The 18,427-nt window shown below is 31.8% G+C and overlaps 1 protein-coding gene across 11 annotated transcripts in view; it reads left to right on the top strand.

Moving 5' to 3' along the window:
* The window catches only part of FANCM (FA complementation group M), a 765,839-nt gene that overhangs the window by 484,400 nt on the left and 263,012 nt on the right, over window positions 1–18,427 (top strand). For 8 of the 11 annotated variants that reach the window (XM_072962981.1, XM_072962982.1, XM_072962987.1 and 5 more), the window contains one exon: window positions 16,536–16,644. The exons of the other annotated variants lie outside the window; for them this stretch is intronic. The gene's annotated coding sequence lies outside the window, so the exon portion shown is untranslated. The remainder of the gene's footprint in view (window positions 1–16,535; window positions 16,645–18,427) is intronic. 11 annotated transcript variants of the gene reach the window in all.

Here is an 18,427-nt window from a genome sequence, read left to right on the forward strand (position 1 = left end):
CAGATGAATAATAAATTACATCTGCTCTAGGATAAGAAAGATTCATAAAACTAGTGACAATGGTCTGGACCTTGGAGGATATATACAGTTTCTGCCTATAAAACTGTAATAATTTAGGTTTTTATTCATATGATAATCTTAATAATTAGTAATGATTATTGAGTGTTTTAAATGTGTACTATGGAAATGATTAGCATGAAGTGTCTCAAGAATTGAGATAATTGTTAATAGTATTTTAAACCCCATTTTACAGCCCAGAAAACCTAGAAGTTGAGGAACTTGTCCAAGTTTGTGTAACAAATAACTGGTACACTGTAGGTCTAGAACCAAGATTTGAGTCCAGGGATGTTGACTTCAGCATCTGAGATACTGTCCTCTTCTGTTAAATAAATCAGTGTTTCAGTTTACTGAAAATGAATTTAAGATAATTTTAATCTTATATGTGTTATTAAAGGTTGTGAATGAACCCAGTTTGATTCTGTTGTCACCTATTATGCTAAAAGATGAAAAACTAAATATAACATTTACTTTCTTCATTGAAAATTATATTTTTTTCCATAGTGAGAAAAGGCCTTAAGCAAATATGTCATCTTTATAATTCATCTTCAAGGTTGTACATTTTTTTACCCTTGAGAAATGGCTTGTACAGGCACATCAACATCAAGTCATATCTGCCTCCCATCACAGAACACAGTTATTCTCAAGAACCCAGAAGCAAAGGTTGAATACATTTAGGAGACTGAACAGGTGCTCAGAGATACCACTGGTTATTTTGCATAACTAGATTCAGCCTTATTCAAGCCTGTGAACTAAAAGGTCGTTGAACTGAAATGTCTTCCATCTGTTTTTATTATTCTTCTGTCCAGCATTGTATTATGCTGTTTATGCATTTGAGTTCATGATTTAAAAAATATATATATAACAATTCATGGGCAACTTGAGACAAAATGCTTTTGCTATAAAGTGTTTGATAGCATGGCATTGATGGTTATTTTAAAATTTTAATCTTGTAGGCTCTTTGGGTTATTTCACTATGACACAATAATGAAAGTAGAAATTAAACTCAAAATTTTCTTCTTGGTCTGTTCTATCATGTAGTTTTCATATCATAGTATGTATAGAAATACTAAAATATTTTAAATTAATTTCAAGAAAGAGCTATGGTGATGTATTTTGTATAGAGGTCCTTGGTTGTAAACTGTATATTTATTTGTTGATTTACTCATTTACAATTCTCAACTGTTCTACAGGTAATGAAATATGATGGTGATCCAGTAATTTACAAAATAGACTTTATTTCTCTCTAGAGAGGCAATCAGTATTAACCTAGTAGCAATTGTATAACCTAATATGAGTATTATGATCATGACCTGTTTTGGAGAGGTACAAGGGTACCAAGTGCTTACATAATTAAATACTTGTATCAATAACACAAGGTTAGTGCATTTATGCCAGGAAGTTCAAATACAAGTTATGAATGCCTCCTAGACAATAACCAAGAGAGCTAACTTAGCAAAGTTCCCATTTAATGCTGTGATATAGGTAAGACTGTTTGTAACCTAAAGGAGCTTATAGTTTGAGATCTAGATAGAAAAGTAAACAGACATTGGTAGTACAGCTTGCTAAATGTGTTGGAGAAGTAGAGGAGCCTTGGAGGCATAAAGGAAGTGCCCTCACACTCGCTGAGGGGGCTGAGGAAGGCACACTAACTCTGAATCTAAAACCCAGGGACACTTGAGGTTCTCCACTATACATTTATGTCATCTTAGCACTGGGAAGAACTTACTAAAAAGAAACCATAACACAATTTATATATATATGATTTTAAAACCTCCATATATCGTAAACTACAATAAATAAACTTAGGAGGAAAACCTTGAAAGAACACTTGTAACATGTACACAGGTAAAAGGTTACCAACATTAACATATAAAAAGCTCTTTAATAAACTATACAAAGAAAACCACTCAACAGAAAAAATGAGCAAAGGATGAGAAATGGCATTTCATATAAGAAAAACAAATGGCCAAGATCAACCTTAATAGTAATAAAAAGTGTGAATAAAGTAAGATATTCCATATACAGATACATTTTTAAAAATTAAAACTCAATATTGGTGGGAATTTAGAAAAGAGGTGTTTTTCAGCCCTGCTGGTAAGAGTGAAAGTAGAGTGAAACTTTTGGAGTATTTTGTCAAAGAATACTGAAAGCTTAAGAGATATATCCTTTGGCATAAGTAATTCTAATGTTAGAAATTTATCCTAAGGGAAGTAATTGGACAATTTTACAAAGATTTGGGTATACTTATCAGAATATTGTTTATATAAAAATAAAGGAATGTAAATGTCCAGTTATACTGAATTGGTAAATAAAACTTGATATATGCAATATATATTAAATACATTATAATTATTTTATATATATATATGTGATTATTACCATGAAGAGATGTTTATTTAGTACATATAAGTGAAATTAACTATAAAACTAGGGTAATACAATTCCATATTTTAAAGTATGATATATTTATGTGTATAAAAATCATGAAACATGCTGCAAAATAAAAGCAGTGTGGTAGAATTTTAGGTGGTTCTCTTTAACTTCTCCTTAGTTTCTATTGTTTTTTCATCATTGCATGTGTATTGCTTCTATAATAATACAAAATATACAAGTAAATCTTTTTTAAAAAATTGAATATTCTAAAACAAGTATTTCTGCCTTAAGTTTGATCTGAGATTGTCACATTTGAGTTTGGGGGCTCAAATGAGAATTGAGCGCTTAAGAAATCAGAGTTAGTAGTTTATTTTTAAAATTTGAAACAAATGCCAAGAAAAATCAAATGTCTACCCAAAATATTTGCTTCATTTACTAAATTCCAAGAGGAAATTAGTTATAAAAACACTATTACTTGAAACATATTAGGATAATGAGGAGTCATAAAGGAAAGTGAAATACAGTCAATAAGAGGAACAAACAAACAGATAAAAATATAGAAACAAAAAATCCATGTAATCAAAGTCAGCTGTGGTTTTAGATAAATAAGTGAATATGTTTGTACACACACACACAGATACATACACAGAAACAGAAGGCGCCTGTGGGGACTTTGGTAGATAAATTGGTGAGTTTTGACTTTTATTTAGTTGTGAGTCTTACAGAGTTTTTAATTAGGACATTTTAGTAAGAACAGTAAAAGATATTTTAGTAGTGGAAGAGATACCGTCTATTAGGTTTATAATAAAACTAAAGCATGAGCTTCCCTGATCATGACACCCTTCACTCTAGCTTGGTTAATTGTCTAGAATTCTCCATTAAAGTCTAAGCTTTGTCTTAAACTGTTTCTCATTGTTGTATCTTTCATGTTTTTTACTTCCCCATCCCATGATTGAACATTGACTTTCTTCTGTGACATAGGAAGGGTAGTTATTCTTTCACAAATGTAGAACCTGATGCTCAGGAATAATGTTGGACTCAAAACCTAAAATTAAGTGTTTTCATTTCAAATCTATGTTTTTTGGTTTTACCATGCTGGTAGGAGTTAACCAGAAAGTAATTAATAAGAAAGAATCCAATAACAAGCTCAGGAGATAAACATGATGAAGTTGGGAGCAATAGTAAAGGATTTTGAAGGTCATATCATGAATTTTAATCTGAGGCAAGAACTGTGCATTCCTCTGGAAATAGAAACCCTTCTATTCTGTAAACAGGATCCTTCTAGCTATTAAATCATATGTGGAAGCAACAGGAGACTGAAGGTCAATAAAGAGGCATCTGAGTCTGTTGAGATGTAAGGTTCATACATAGCTTATCGGAGAAACAGTCTTACCTATTTTGAGAATATACTCACAGAAGGAAATTTTTACAAAATCCTGAGTAGTCCACATTATTATCTTGATAGTCTTGTAGTCAGAATTTATTTACTTTACTCTCATATATATGTCTAAGCCTTTTGGTGAAAAGAAAATCTAACATTTATTAGCTGTTTACTCTGGGTCAAGCACTTGCTAAACTCTTTACATTCGTGTTGGCAAAGAATCCTCCCCAAAATACCATGAAGTAGGTATATATTATTCCTACTTTACAGATGGGACATTTATTCTTGAGAAGTTGAATAATTTGTCCAAGGTTACATGATAAATGAGCATTTGAACACAGGATTGTCTGATTCCAAAGTCCACTGTCAAGGAGCACTTCTTTGTACTGAACGCATCTTCTGTGGTATTTGAAAAATCTGTAAAACACATTTTTGATAAGCATTTTTAAGGTGTTAAAAATTTTACTGTCTTAAATGAAGCAATACAGCTCACTTTAAATTGTATTTACATATGAAATAATAAAATAATTTACCACACTTACATCCAGATAGTTCATGAAGGTCTTGTCATCTCCGTCTAGTTATTACAGTCTTGTCATTTGAACACTGTAACTGGCTTGCAAAATATATCTTAAGTATTCATAGGTCATTTATACACACTTACTGTTGAAAACTGCAAAAACTTCATTTGGTTCCTTTCCTAGAATAAAAAAAAAGCATTTTTGTTAAAAAAGGGAAAAAGATTTAAAGTAGAAGTTGGAAATAGTAAAGAGAATAAACTTTAAAAATATGTACTGTTTTTCCTAATTTATTTGAAAGTCTAAATAAACATGCCTTTATAGCGGTACTGAGATGCTGTATTCTCAAAGCAGACTTCAGAGAAGTCTGAATGTATCAAATGCAAATAACAAACCATATGATCTGTGTCTTTAAACTGGGTCAATGTGACTATAAAACAAGTATAATAATGGTTATAAACGTGTATATAAAATTTTTCTCCACACTATATATTACAGATATTACAAGTCATGTATTAGCAGAAAACATATTTATTTTCATTTTTCAGACTAGACTTCCATTAAATATAAACATTTTACAGCTCTTATCAGGGTGCATTTTATTGTCTGCATTGGAAGAAAAAGCACTGAATTTATCACAATTCAGTGAAGGCAGGATGTTTCAAAAGCATGATCTGAAGTTATATAATGGTGTACAAGTACTTTGGCAATTTAAAAAACCTTCATTGTTTATCATATGGCACTTTATACATCCTTTTTATGATATGTTTTTGATGTTGGAAATCTTGTTCTTAAAATTTATTTCAAAATTAAAAAAAAAGATGTATCAGAATTCCCCCCTTCCAAATTATCAAATGTTATACAGAATGTAACCTGGACCAAAATCCCTTTATGTATTCCTGTATTATGTTCTCAAGTAGATTAAATACTGACATCTTTCATAGACTGATCCCTTGTGTAAAGACGTTTTTGTTGTCCTGAATATAATAATAATAATAATAATAATAATATGTTAACCATGATATTAATCAAATTTCAATGGAATTCAGCAGTTTTTCTTTATACATTGTGTATACTAAATATTATATAATGTTGATATAGTCTCAGGTATCTGTAGGGTCCATGGCAAAAATCCACAGATCTGGCTGGAAGTGAAAACAATTTTCTTGAATATGTTAATGGGTAAGAAGATGAGTGTAAAATATGCTAAATGGATTGGAACATTGGATTAAGCAGAAATATTTATTCTGAAAGTGAAACATGCTCATCTGCAGCAAAATTAGCACTCTTTAACTGAGAGACACAAACATGAGAAGCAATAGTAGCATTTACAACCCTCACTCTAGTGTTAGTCTCTAGGAGTGACCTTTCCCCCCTAATGTTTATACCTGGCTTTAAAGTATTTAAACTATTTTAGTACATTGGTTGTGCATGACCATGGAAAATGCTCTTTGTAGAGTACTGACATGACATTGATGATTACCTGCGCTCTTGTGTAGAATAAAACATTATGGTGGTAAACAAGAGTAAATGAAGTGATGGAAGGATAAATTCTCAGTAGGAAATGGCACTGTCTGTGGCTGAAAACTAGAAGATACCATCTGATGATATAAAAATTTGTTTGAGGCCTGGAAACATGATCTAGTGTGGACTTCAGTAACTGATCTTTGCCCTTTCATTTCAGCAGCCAAGGTGATGTCAAGTCACATTTCAATAAGTCCAGATGTGCTCATAGAGAAACAGGCATAGTTGACACTCAGTGTATGGAGTGTCTCCAAGATCAAATAATTGTTCAAGATTATAACGCTGATCCTTCTTTACATTACCCGTTCTCCTGTCTTTCCCCTGTTGAGAGAGAGAGTACAGAGATGAATGGAAGAATTCCAAAGAGGTGGTGACAGTTTTGGGGAAAACAAAATATTTTAATTCAGAAAAACCTAAAATTTCTGGCTTTGTTTGCCTTGGATAATAATATCAGGGAATTATAAATGAATTAGAAATCACCAAATGCATTTTAGGAAACATTTAATTTATACCAAATATTTATTTATATACCTTATGAATAAAGTTTTCAATTTTCAGTCTTATAGATTATTTACTCTAATTTAAAAATGTATCTATATGTTAACCTGTCACACAGTTCCTAAAATCTATTCATTCATTTTGTCTTCATAAACCAAATATAAAGAGAGAACTCGTTAAGGGCAAGGATCTTGTACATAGTAAATACCTGATATATATTTATTGAGCAAACAAGTGAATAAACTGCAAATGAATAACATTTTAAATTTGGTCATAGTCCTGTCTTTTCCATTAAGCAGTTAATACCAAATATAAGATGTTATAATCTTATTAAGTGAAAAATAGAGTTCTACTGAATAAGACATGCAATAATATCTATGCTCTAAAATAAGGTGTATCAGTGTTTGTACTGTTTCCTTATTTACATTTTGTATCTTTCTAGGTTTCTATCTAACAATGATTACTTTAGAGACAACTCTACATCTGTATATAACAGTTGTTATATAGGACCGGTTATATAGGACAGGTTATAAGGACAGGTGAATTAAATATTATAAAAAAAAACTTCCCATGGGTTATAGTGAGAACTTTGTAACAATGATGCAGAGCTCAAGAAAGCTTGGTGGAAAAAAGTTGTCAGTTATTTATTGTGCTGAGCCATTTTTTGTCCTGTGGTTGGAGAGTGAGAGGGAGACATTACACAGGTTGTCTACATACAGGTTGGCAGGATTTTGGAAATGAAGAGGAAGGGATGCCCTAGATGGTATTAGGCTTTTGAGAGGAAATACATCTTCTGAGAAGCTAAGATATTGATTAATTGACTCATCCTTTTACCCTAAAAGGCAGTTTGCTGGTCTCCATCTCAATATCCTTTTTGTCCTCCCTCTTACTAACATGGTTCTTCTCATTGTTGAGAATGATACTTTTGCCTTGGTAGAAAACATTTCCAATCCATTTTGCTGACTAGGTGGCCACATATCATAATTAGAATCAATGAGCTGAAGGTTCAAGTTGTTAAGTGGGGCTTTAGTGCTCCAAAAGATTCTATCAAGAAAGTGAAAATATGACTGGCAGAAATGGGAAAAATATTTGCAAATTATGTATCTGCTAAGGGACTTGTATCCAGGATATATAAAAACTCTTGAAACTCAACAACATAAAGACAACCCAATTTAAAAATAGGCAAAGGCTTTGATTAGATATTTCTTCAGAGAAAGTGTCCAGATTACCAAGAAGCATGTGAAAGGATATTCAGCAACATTAGTCATTAGGGAAATGCAAATCCAAACCAAAATCTTAACAAATCCAAAGTCTTCAAAGCTGTCATCAGTCAAACATTAAAAACTTGAATCATAATCTTTATTAAATGGTATTGCTTATAATCACCAAAAAGCAGAAACAACCCAAATGTTCATCAGCTGATAAATAAACAAAATATGGCATATTCACAGACTAGAATATTATTTGTCAATAAAAAGGGAATGAAGTACTGATACATGCTACAGCATGAAACCATTATGCTAAGCAAAAGAAGCCAGTCACAAAAAAACACACATCATGTGACTCCATTTACAAGGATGTCTAGTTTAGGCAGCTCTGTAGAGATGAAAAGTACTTAAACATTTTCTTACAGATGGTAGGAGAATTAGAGAGAAATGAAAAGTGACTGATGATGAATATGGAGTTTCTTTTTAGGGTGTTGAAGATGTTCTGAAAAAGACTAAATTTTAATCCTATTATGTTATCATACTGCCCTCAGTTTAGTTAAACTGTCTATTCCTCATTGTTCTTTTTGTAAAATGTGAAATTGCCCTGATTTCATCATTATACTGTTGTTATGACAGTACATATAAAATTTATTTGAAGGATGTAAAGAAGTTTTATTATTATTTGCATTATTAGAGTCTGTAAGTTCATGATTACTTAGAGCTCTTTGTTGGAGAGTCTGTTACTACACTACCCCAGTCACTTTCTATGCACTTTACCATCATATCTCATTAAGTCCTCACAGCAACCTTGCAAAATCAAGTCTTTATGTTTTTACAGCTAGGAATATTGGCATTTGAAGAGGTTAAGGATTTAAGATGGTGTTGAAACCTCACACATCTAAAATCCACACTTTTTCTATATATCACACTGCTTCTTACACAAGGTTCATTGAGTATTTTTTAGACTTTCCTTCATCTACAAACAAGCAAACCTCAAAATACGACCGCTCTGAGTAAAATATGAGATTATAAATAGCTTCATTAAATGGCACACCAACAAGATGTTTAGATTTTTATGCTGCTGGATTTCATATTTTATCTGTTTTTAATTCACACCAAATGAAAACTTGACTTTGATGGCCTCTGTAAAGCATGTCATGTGCAAAAACGAAATGGGGGAGCAACCTAAAAAGACTTTACTTCAGAGGATTTTATGAACCATCAACTCAGCTTTTAGTTCACTTACCACGAGAGATGGATGTGATAGGTAAAAAAGTAAGAACTTTGGTTCCTTCTGACAAATAATGTATAGGCAAATACGGCTAAAGGTATAGTAGATTTCATAGAAACTCAAATAGTATAGGAAGTAATTTTAGATACTTAGGGCATGTATCTCATTGATGCTTAGCAAATGTTGAATTAATCATAGAATAATAGTTACAGACTCTTATAACTTGTTATTGAAGAAAAATTAAGAATATCTGAAAAATATTACCAGGAATAAAAATAATAATAAATCAAAATGTATTTTGATTTCACCCTCAGAAGGTAGGCCAGAAGCTTATTTAGAATGTACAATATGAATGTTCCAATGGTGTTATTAACCTTGTCTAACAAAAAGCCACTTTTTAACTTCCTCTGTGAATTAACTATAAACAAGTGATTTGAAAGCAAGATAAAGTAAATTCAAAGCATTTGAAATTTTCTGAAATTTTAGGTGGCAGTGTGACATAATATTAAGTGTTTTGAAGTCTGAAGAACTGCACCTGAATCCTAGCTCTACCACTTCCTTACTGTATAAACTTGTATGAGCCACTTAATATCTTTGACCCTCGGTGTGAGAGTGAAATGGGAGAAGTAATACACATCTTGAATGGATTTAATGCAGACTAAATCAGCATTGTTAATGTAAAGCATTTTGAGTAGGTACTTAATAAATGGAAGATCTAGTGATACGTATTAAATAGTCAGATCTTCACAGTGAAAAACGAAGTTGAAGTATTGACAAGTTGGTAAATTGGGTCTGTGCAGGTGACCACATATGATCAGTCAGAATAAAAATACATTTTGGCTTATGCATAAATTATTTTTCTCATGTGCTTTCCTGAAGAAATAATATGTGTGCTATATATTTAAGATACATAAAAGTGGGGAATTAACTGCTATTTAATTATATAAAATCAAAGTTCCTTAAGTCTCTACAGTTATTTTAGATAATATATTGCATTTGAATATGAGTTTGGGGAAATTAAATTATGTATATGAGTATCTATATTGGAGCCTCTAGTAAAGTAAAAGAAACACTTTAGTTGATGTAAAGAACATAACTAGAAAACTAGTGAAAATAATCATTTACCAGTTTAGCCAAAACTGCCTAATAATTCATCACCTTTCAATTTTCAAGAGGAAAAAATTTAACACATAATTGCCATCATTTGATTTGTATTGCCGCATTATGCAGCTTGAAGAAAGAAAAATATTTTAAGTATTAAATATTCTTCAAATATATCAGAAAGTAAGCTTTTGGGTTAATGTGATTGTATCTATCATCATTTTTTAAAGCTGTATGCTTAGGAATGGCTGATCGAAATTAACAATAATATCTTGACTCAGGGTACTTCAGGGTGCTTCAGTGAGAACAGTTACCTTGAATTTCAGTGACCGGAACCAAAAAAAAAAAAAAGGCTTATTAGAATACATATGTATAACATGAAATAGAACCCTTTCATAACTTTAATTTTATGGTTTCTCTGAAAGCTGAAAAAAAATCAGTAGAACAAATTTCTGCTTTTGTAGGTTTTATTTATTCTTTTTAGCTTAATTAGGAATTGAGGATTGAAACAATTTTGAAGTGTAAAATTTTCTTGGAATTTGAGTGGCTTCTGTTGAGCTTAGCGAAAGTTTGTATGGTATTCATTTAAAACCAAACCAGTTTCAGTTGGTTGATTCCATTTTAATGATTGAATTTGTGCACTTTACACAATTTTTTCATCTTTAAAAATAAGCACATCTTTCATTAAGAGATTCTAAGGAAGAGAAAATGAAAGTATTGACCATACTTACAGGCAGTTTTAGTAGTGTCCTTTTCAAAAATAATTAAAGATACTCACAAAATATACTTCTGTGTTCTGATGAATTTGTAATTTTCCCTTTTTATTGATATATAACTTTTATACAATAAAATGCTCAGATTTTAAGGTCACCAGTATTCCATTAGTTTTCACAAATCCTGCACATCCATCTGTATCAAGACACAGAACACTTCTATCACCGCAGAAAGTTCTGTCATGCCTCTTTGCACCACTGCCCAGCCCACCCACCACTATAAAAGCAACCAGTGATTTTATCATAGGTTATTTTTGCATAGTCTAAAATTTCTTACATTTGAATAATCATATAAGATGTACTGTCTCTTTTTCATTCAGCATCATATTTTTGAGACTTATGCACACTGTTGTATAAAATAGTAGTTTATTCCTTTTCATTGTGAGGTAATATTTTATTAAATGAATATACCTAAATTTAATTGTCTGTTCTCCTTATGATGCACAAAATGGCTGTTTTCAGTTATCAGCTAGTATGAATCAAGTTGCTGTGGACATTCTTGCACAAGACTTTTGGTGGAATTGGGATTTAACATGTCATATTTAATAAAATGTTTATCAGTATTTCCCATATGAGTAAGAACGTATTATGAAGAGTCAGGGCACTGAAGAATCTCCAGGGCCTTCTAATACATCCTATAAATTTTATGTATTTATACTAGTACACATTTACTTGTAGAAAATTTTAATAATGAAACAAAAACTTGGATATATTTATGACATATGCAAAGGGGACAGCTTTCTTGCTATATAAAAGCTTGTATAAATCAACATGAAAAAGATGAACAAAAGACATGCATGTATGTTTACAAAGAAATTGATACAGTAGCATTGTTAAACTTCACTAACAGTTTAAAATGCAAACTAAAACATAATGAAACAAAATTTTGCATAATTTTGGAAAAGAATGATTGATTTTTTAAAAAATATTACAGAGAATTTATAGAACGCAGATACTATGACTCATAGGTGGGAATATAAATTGTTTTAATCATTTGGAGTATAAGTTTGCAATATGTATTAAAATTTTAAGTGGTGATAACATTTATTCCAGCAATTTCATTTCTAGAAATTTATCCTACAAATATGTGTATAATCACATAGATACATCTATATATACAGTTTTATATATATATATATATATATATATATATATACACACACACACACACACACACACACACACACACATATACAAGGAAGCTAACTGAGACATTGTAACTAAGAAAAGTTGTCAGCCATCAAAATAACCATTGCTGTAGGCTAGTTAAACAATGGTTCAGTCATACAATGGAATATTAAGCTGATATTTAAAAGACTAAGAAAACACTTAATTTAAGAAGACTTAAATTCTTTCCTCATTTAAGATAATATGCAGTTTATAATTTATTTTTGAATACCTAAGAACATGTAGTGTCTGTCATGAAAAAGGAAGAATGACTCAAAGGGCAGAAACATGAGTCCAGAAAGTAGAGCTGAAAACCACTAGAAAATTTTCCTAGGCTTTGAACCTTAATCCAGAAAAATCCAGCATTTTCCTAGATGGAGTTTAGAACTATTATGTCTCTTTAACCTTCACTTCCCCATTTTTGAACTGGCATTTCTTTAACTGTTATTTTTTGTCTATCCCCTGACTGTCTTTGGGAATGTTAGATAACTTGTTTCTTTGGTTTCACTTGTCAGCTGATGGAGAGGAATTGTTCTTCAGCAGCTGTTCTTAATAGATTAAATGGAGAAGCTTCATCTATATCTAGACCTGATTTAGATTCTGGATTTTGAGTTGATGAGATGATGAGATTTTGGACTTTGATCTGTTGCTATCTGTACTGATAGAGACTTCTGGGAAACTTGGAAGGGTTGAATGCATTTTGCATTTGGGAAGGATATCAGTTATTGTGGCTTAGAGGGCAGACTGTAAAAGACTAAAACAAATAATTTGTTATGATGGTTGGATTTTATAAACATCCTTAAACCCATACAAGGGAGTATCTATCACATTTCATTTCATTTAGAAATAACCATGACTACTATACATTTGTTTTAATGACTAAGTATGTTACTTTGATTTAAGACTACTTAAATTCTTTGGTCATTTAAAACAATGTGTGGTTTAAAGTTTATTTTTGAATAGACTGATCTGTCTTTAAAACGATGCATTACTTAATAGAAACGATTTTCTCAGTGTTGTGTGAAAATTCTCACTGGCAAAGAAACGAGGAAAAGAAATGTGGGGGTTGTCAAATCTTGCAAAAATATTTTTCAGTCTTTCCTGAGGAAGTTTAAAGAATAGGAAAAAAGGCAGAAATGACAAAGTGAGAGATGGATTTTTCATACTTGTCTAAATTTTGTGCACATATGAATCTATTCTTACTGCACTGAGCATGCTGTGTGTACTACATGGCTTTTAAGAATCTTTTTACTTGTTCACACTACAAAGAACATATTGCAAAAAATGACTTTCTTATTTCAGGATGCATAGTTATTAATAAGTGTGTCGTGATGTCCATGTTATTCAAAAAATCTCTATGAAACTTGGCCTCATGCTGTCTACACTGTAAATGGTTTAGTAATTCAGGCTACAGAGTAGCTGATAAAAAGTGGAATCTATTGTCACTTAAAAGAGCATGATGAGTTTTACTATTAAAGCTATCTTATGTATTCTTTTTTTCAGTGTTGGCAAGGTCTGTTTAAGCATAGGTGCCCACTGTATGTACTGACATGTAGCAGATATGAATAAGAATGTAAATGGTGGCTGCTAAAATGGTGTCATCAGAGTGATTTCAAATTTTCAGACTAATGGTCTAAGTAAACAAGATATTCTGACATGTAGAACTGTTTACTGAAAATTTTAATACTCTAGTTAGAGAGTAAGAAAATAATTCTTCATGTAATGCTGGGAATGTCAGTGAAGTATTTCTAATGGTTAAAGAAATCTCTGAAAAATTATTTCTAAAATATCTTTACAACTAAAAATAGCTTTGACTGCTTGCCTACCTAACCTTTCTGGTAGTTAGTCTGCAATGTGTATTCCCTGTACAGATCTTGTTACCTTATGTTCAAGTGAACATTTTAGACAATCACTTGTCAGTGAAATCTTTGCATTCAATTAGGGTTGGATCTCTATTTCCTTTTTCTAGAAAGATAAGTTCAGGAGAAATAAAAATATAGTGATAAAATTTGATAGGGATTGCATTAAATCTGTAGATTGCCTTGGGCAGTGTGACCATTTTAACAATATTGATTCTTCCAATCCAAGAATATGGGATATCTTTCCATTTTTTAAAGTCTTCTTTAATTTCCTTCATCAATGGTTTATAGTTTTCTGTGTATAATTCTTTCACCTCCTTGGTTAGATCGCTCATATGTGGAATCTAAAAAAAAGCACAAACAAAGCATAAATACAAAAACAGAAATAGACTCATAGACATAGGATACAAACTTATGGTTGCCAAGGGGGTGGAGGGTGGGAAGGGATAGACTGGGATTTCAAAATTGTAGAATAGATAAACAAGATTATACTGTATAGCACAGGGAAATATATACAAGATCTTATGGTAGCTCACAGAGAAAAAAATGTGACAATGAATATATACATGTTCATGTATAACTGAAAAGTTGTGCTCTACACTGGAATTTGACACAACATTGTAAAATGATTATAAATCAATAAAAATGTTAAAAAAATATAGTGATAAAAAAGTAAAACTGAAACAAGTCATAGGTTGCACACCTCCTCCATCACTTTAATCCCTCTATACACAGATATTGAAAGAGATTTCACATAAACTTTAATGAAATAGGAAACGATGTGGAATCAGGTGCTTTGATTTTAAAATATCAAAGCTGAAAGAACAATGACTAGAGAGGAAGCCACTGCAGTGATAACCCATGAGCTCAGATAGTCTATTTTTGTTATTGTAGATTTTAAAAAGTAATAATAGATTTGAATTCAAGATTAGATGTTTCCTCAAAGAATGGCACTTTTATAATTGGAATTTAAGCTGGCTTAAAACATCTTTTTCACTCTGCTTTTCATAGATTTTTGACACCAAAAAAATCCAAGTCACCTAAACATACGTATAAGATTGAAAATTAATTATGATTAAAAATGAAAGCTGTATCACTCCAGGCGTACTCAAAGTCAGTTGTCTGTTGCCTTCCTAAGGTCATTAGAATATGGAAATTTGGTTCTGAAACTTATCTCAAAATAAATACTGGAAATCATTTAGAGTAACATTTTTTTTCTCTTATGTTAACAAATATCTCATTGGAAATCTCTTGCCCTTTTCTGAAATTGGACTTGGAAGAAAAATCAGCTAATCAATTCCAAGGCTGAGATAAGTGGGAAACTAAAACTTAACAGATGGCTTAGGTTGTTGGTCAATTGTCAGTTCACTGACAAGGAGAAGAAAATGAAATGGAATAGTTTTCCATAAATTTGAGACTTACATTCAAACTTGGTAATAATAGCATTTTATAACATTTGAGTATTACCTATCTTGGTACAAACTTTTACTATTAATTTATTACCAAATCAAATGTTTCACTAATACATGGAACTCAGAAATAACCCCTCAAACATCTTTTATGGCCAGTTACAAAAGCAAATCTCAGTATTTCCTGAGATGTACACATTTTGCTTAATGCAGTTACTATGTCTTATTCTGTTATTGTATGAAAAACAAAATGGCGAACAGACTGGAAATAGACTGATATTGGAAAGAGGGTATAGGAGATAATCCCCAATAAAGTAGCCAGTTCCCAGATAACTGAAAATTGACTGCGTGCAGAATCTGTGTCTTGCTTATTTGTAGTAATGGTTCTTAAATATGGCAGTTATTTGACATTACCATGTTTTGTTATTTTTTTCATATACCTAGTATATGTTCCTTCCTGTTCCTTAATTCATATCCCTACACCTGTGAGCTTAACTTTTTATTCCTCTTCACAAATTTTAGTTCTCCTTTCTTTAAGACTTATTGATAGGTATTTATTATGGAATCATAATATTTTATACATCTGAATATGTAAGTGATAAATAAAAATTGATATCTTAAAAAGATCTGAAGAGGAAAGAACAAAGCTTAGATACAATGGTACACATACAGGTAAGACCTGATTTTGAGAGAAGTACTGAGAAAGAAGAAGTATACAATTGGGAAGGACATTTTTGGGAAACACGACCAATCAATGGGACATAGTGGAAAGATACATGAAATGAGTCTAAGGTCCCAAATGTTAGCATAAGGACACAGGAATTAAGAGAAGAAGCTACTTTGTGGAGGCAAAGATGTCAATAGGTGTGGATAAGTTCAGATTGAAGTGAAGTGATAGTTACCTGGAAATGGACAGATGGCAGGTGGAAATAATTTACTCCAATTCCAATTAGAGAAAAATCCTTGAGAGAAACTTAGTTAAACTCTTGGAGATGGAAGAGTGGATGATAAAGACAATATTTGAGGGGAATATATACAGTTAGAACTTTTGGAGTTTATTAATTTATTCATCCAAATTTTGCCACAGACTTTATATATATATATATATATATAAAGGCAGTGTACCAAATGCTAGAAATACAAAGTAGATAATAGAATGACCATCTTAGGATCCATGGTCTACTTGAAAAGAAAGAAGTATGCATAAACTTAATTTAATGTGGTATATTAGTTTTCTCAGGCTTCCATGACAAACCAAAGACTAGGCAGCTGAAACAACAGAAATTTATTTTCACGCAATCCTGGAAGTAGATGTCCAAGATCAAGGTGTCAGCATATTCGTTTTTTCCTGAGGTCTCTCTCTTTGGCTTGCAAAGGCTTGTCTTCACATGGCCATTCCTCTGTTCATGTGCATCTCTGGTCTCTTCTTATAGGAATATCAGTCCAGTTGGATTGGGGCCTCATCCAGATGACGTCATTTAACCTTAAAATCCCTATTGGCAAATACAGTCACATTCTGAAGAATCGGGGAGGCTTCAACATGTGAGTTTTTAGGGGACACAGTTCAGTCCATAACATGTAAGGCAGAGAAAAACTTAAAGAAGCATTCCTGAGAACAACCAAGTCTATATTAGACTAAACAGAATAAAAGACTAACAGAAGAGGTAAAACTTAAACTAGTGAATCTTGAGCAAAAAATAGAGAACAGTTTTAGAAAAGGAAAAAGCAGATATGTCAGAGTGAACCATGTTTAGGGAATGGTAAATGGCCCAATATATTGTAAGTAGGTCCCATGGACACACATTATGACAACAGTTAGGCAACAGCTATTGTTGTCAAGTGAAAGAATATTTCAGTAAAGATCTGTGACATTGGGAGGGCAGGCTTATTGTGTCGTGTACACTTATAAGCCAACTTTATAGTTTGAAATGATATAAAGAGATGTTCCCCATGTCTTATTAAACTACTTTCCGACTGTCCAGAAGGGAGCAGGGGTATTTGTCAGATAAACTAGGTGTTTTCCTCCTTTTAGTGAGGGAGCATATGTAGGACAGAGTCCTGCAGACATGATAAGCATCCTCATTTATATTTGGTTTAGTACTTAAGAAAGTCTTCATAACAAGAAGGGATCTGGAAGAAAGGCGAACTTCCTTGACTTCATGGATGGGTGCTCTGCCCTTGCTCTGTAACTCAAGTTGCTAAAGACAATATATCGTTTGTATCACTACAACTCTTAAAAGTGGTTGCTAGACATGGTCTCAAGAGAGGAGTGTAGTGGAATATTACTTATGTAGATGCTATATTGCTGATAATGACTTTAAAACTGAAGTAGATTTGGATCAACTTTTTTTTTTCCTAGCTTTTCCCTTTTGTGATTTTATATCGCACATAAGTATAGTTAAATAGTATGGTACTACTTCCAATTGGTGTTGGTGGTTTAAAAATACAGCTGCTGAATATTTCCTTGATGTGTATTTTTTTAGAAAGAATTTTCAGCTCTGGCATTTATATAATCCAATTATAAGAATTTTAATTAATCCATAATTGCATATGATATTGTAAGCATACACACTCATTGGTTTCATTTTTATTATAGTGCAGCAATTATTTTAGGCAGTGTCAATGTAATTTTGCTTTTTCATCATGACAGATCTCACATTTCTTTGTGGAAAAAAATTAAAAATTGAAATCGAACTAGAAAATTGTCAGGACACTCTGTGAATAACAATAACCTATTTTTTTTCACAGCTCCTTTCTTTTTAGCACCTTGAGGATGAAAATGTGGTTAAATTTATATTGTTTCTCATAGTAATACAGAAAACAAAAGGGCATTTTGCTTTCCATTTAAAATCTCTTAATTATGCATGTATACATTTTATATTGACAACATTGTTTCCAGCGAAATCTCAAATCTGATCAAATTATTTCCTTGCTTAAAATTTATCTGTGGCTTTAGTTGAAATCCCATAGCATCATTCCAAATTCTCTATAATAAGGCCTCTAAGTCACCAGTCTCATTTCCTATAATCTTCTTGAACCCTTCTCCGTTTGCTCTGGCTTCTCCATTTGCTCCCATACTTCTTCCATTTCATCTTTTGTAGAAGCTATCTTTTATCTCCACCACTTTCAGTATATAGCTTCTTCATCTAAGTAGATTCTTTGCTATCTTTTTAGCTGGCAAACTCTTCATACTTAAGTTCTTTTTTCTCAAGGAAAATTCCTTAGTTCTCCCAGAAAGTATGTTAGGATCTCTTGGTTTATGTCCCAATAGTTACCTTTTATTATATTTATCAATATAACTTAATTTGTTTAGTTCCCCTTAGGA

Source organism: Vicugna pacos, chromosome 6 (genome assembly GCF_048564905.1).
Source record: "Vicugna pacos chromosome 6, VicPac4, whole genome shotgun sequence".
Taxonomy (NCBI): Eukaryota; Metazoa; Chordata; class Mammalia; order Artiodactyla; family Camelidae; genus Vicugna; species Vicugna pacos.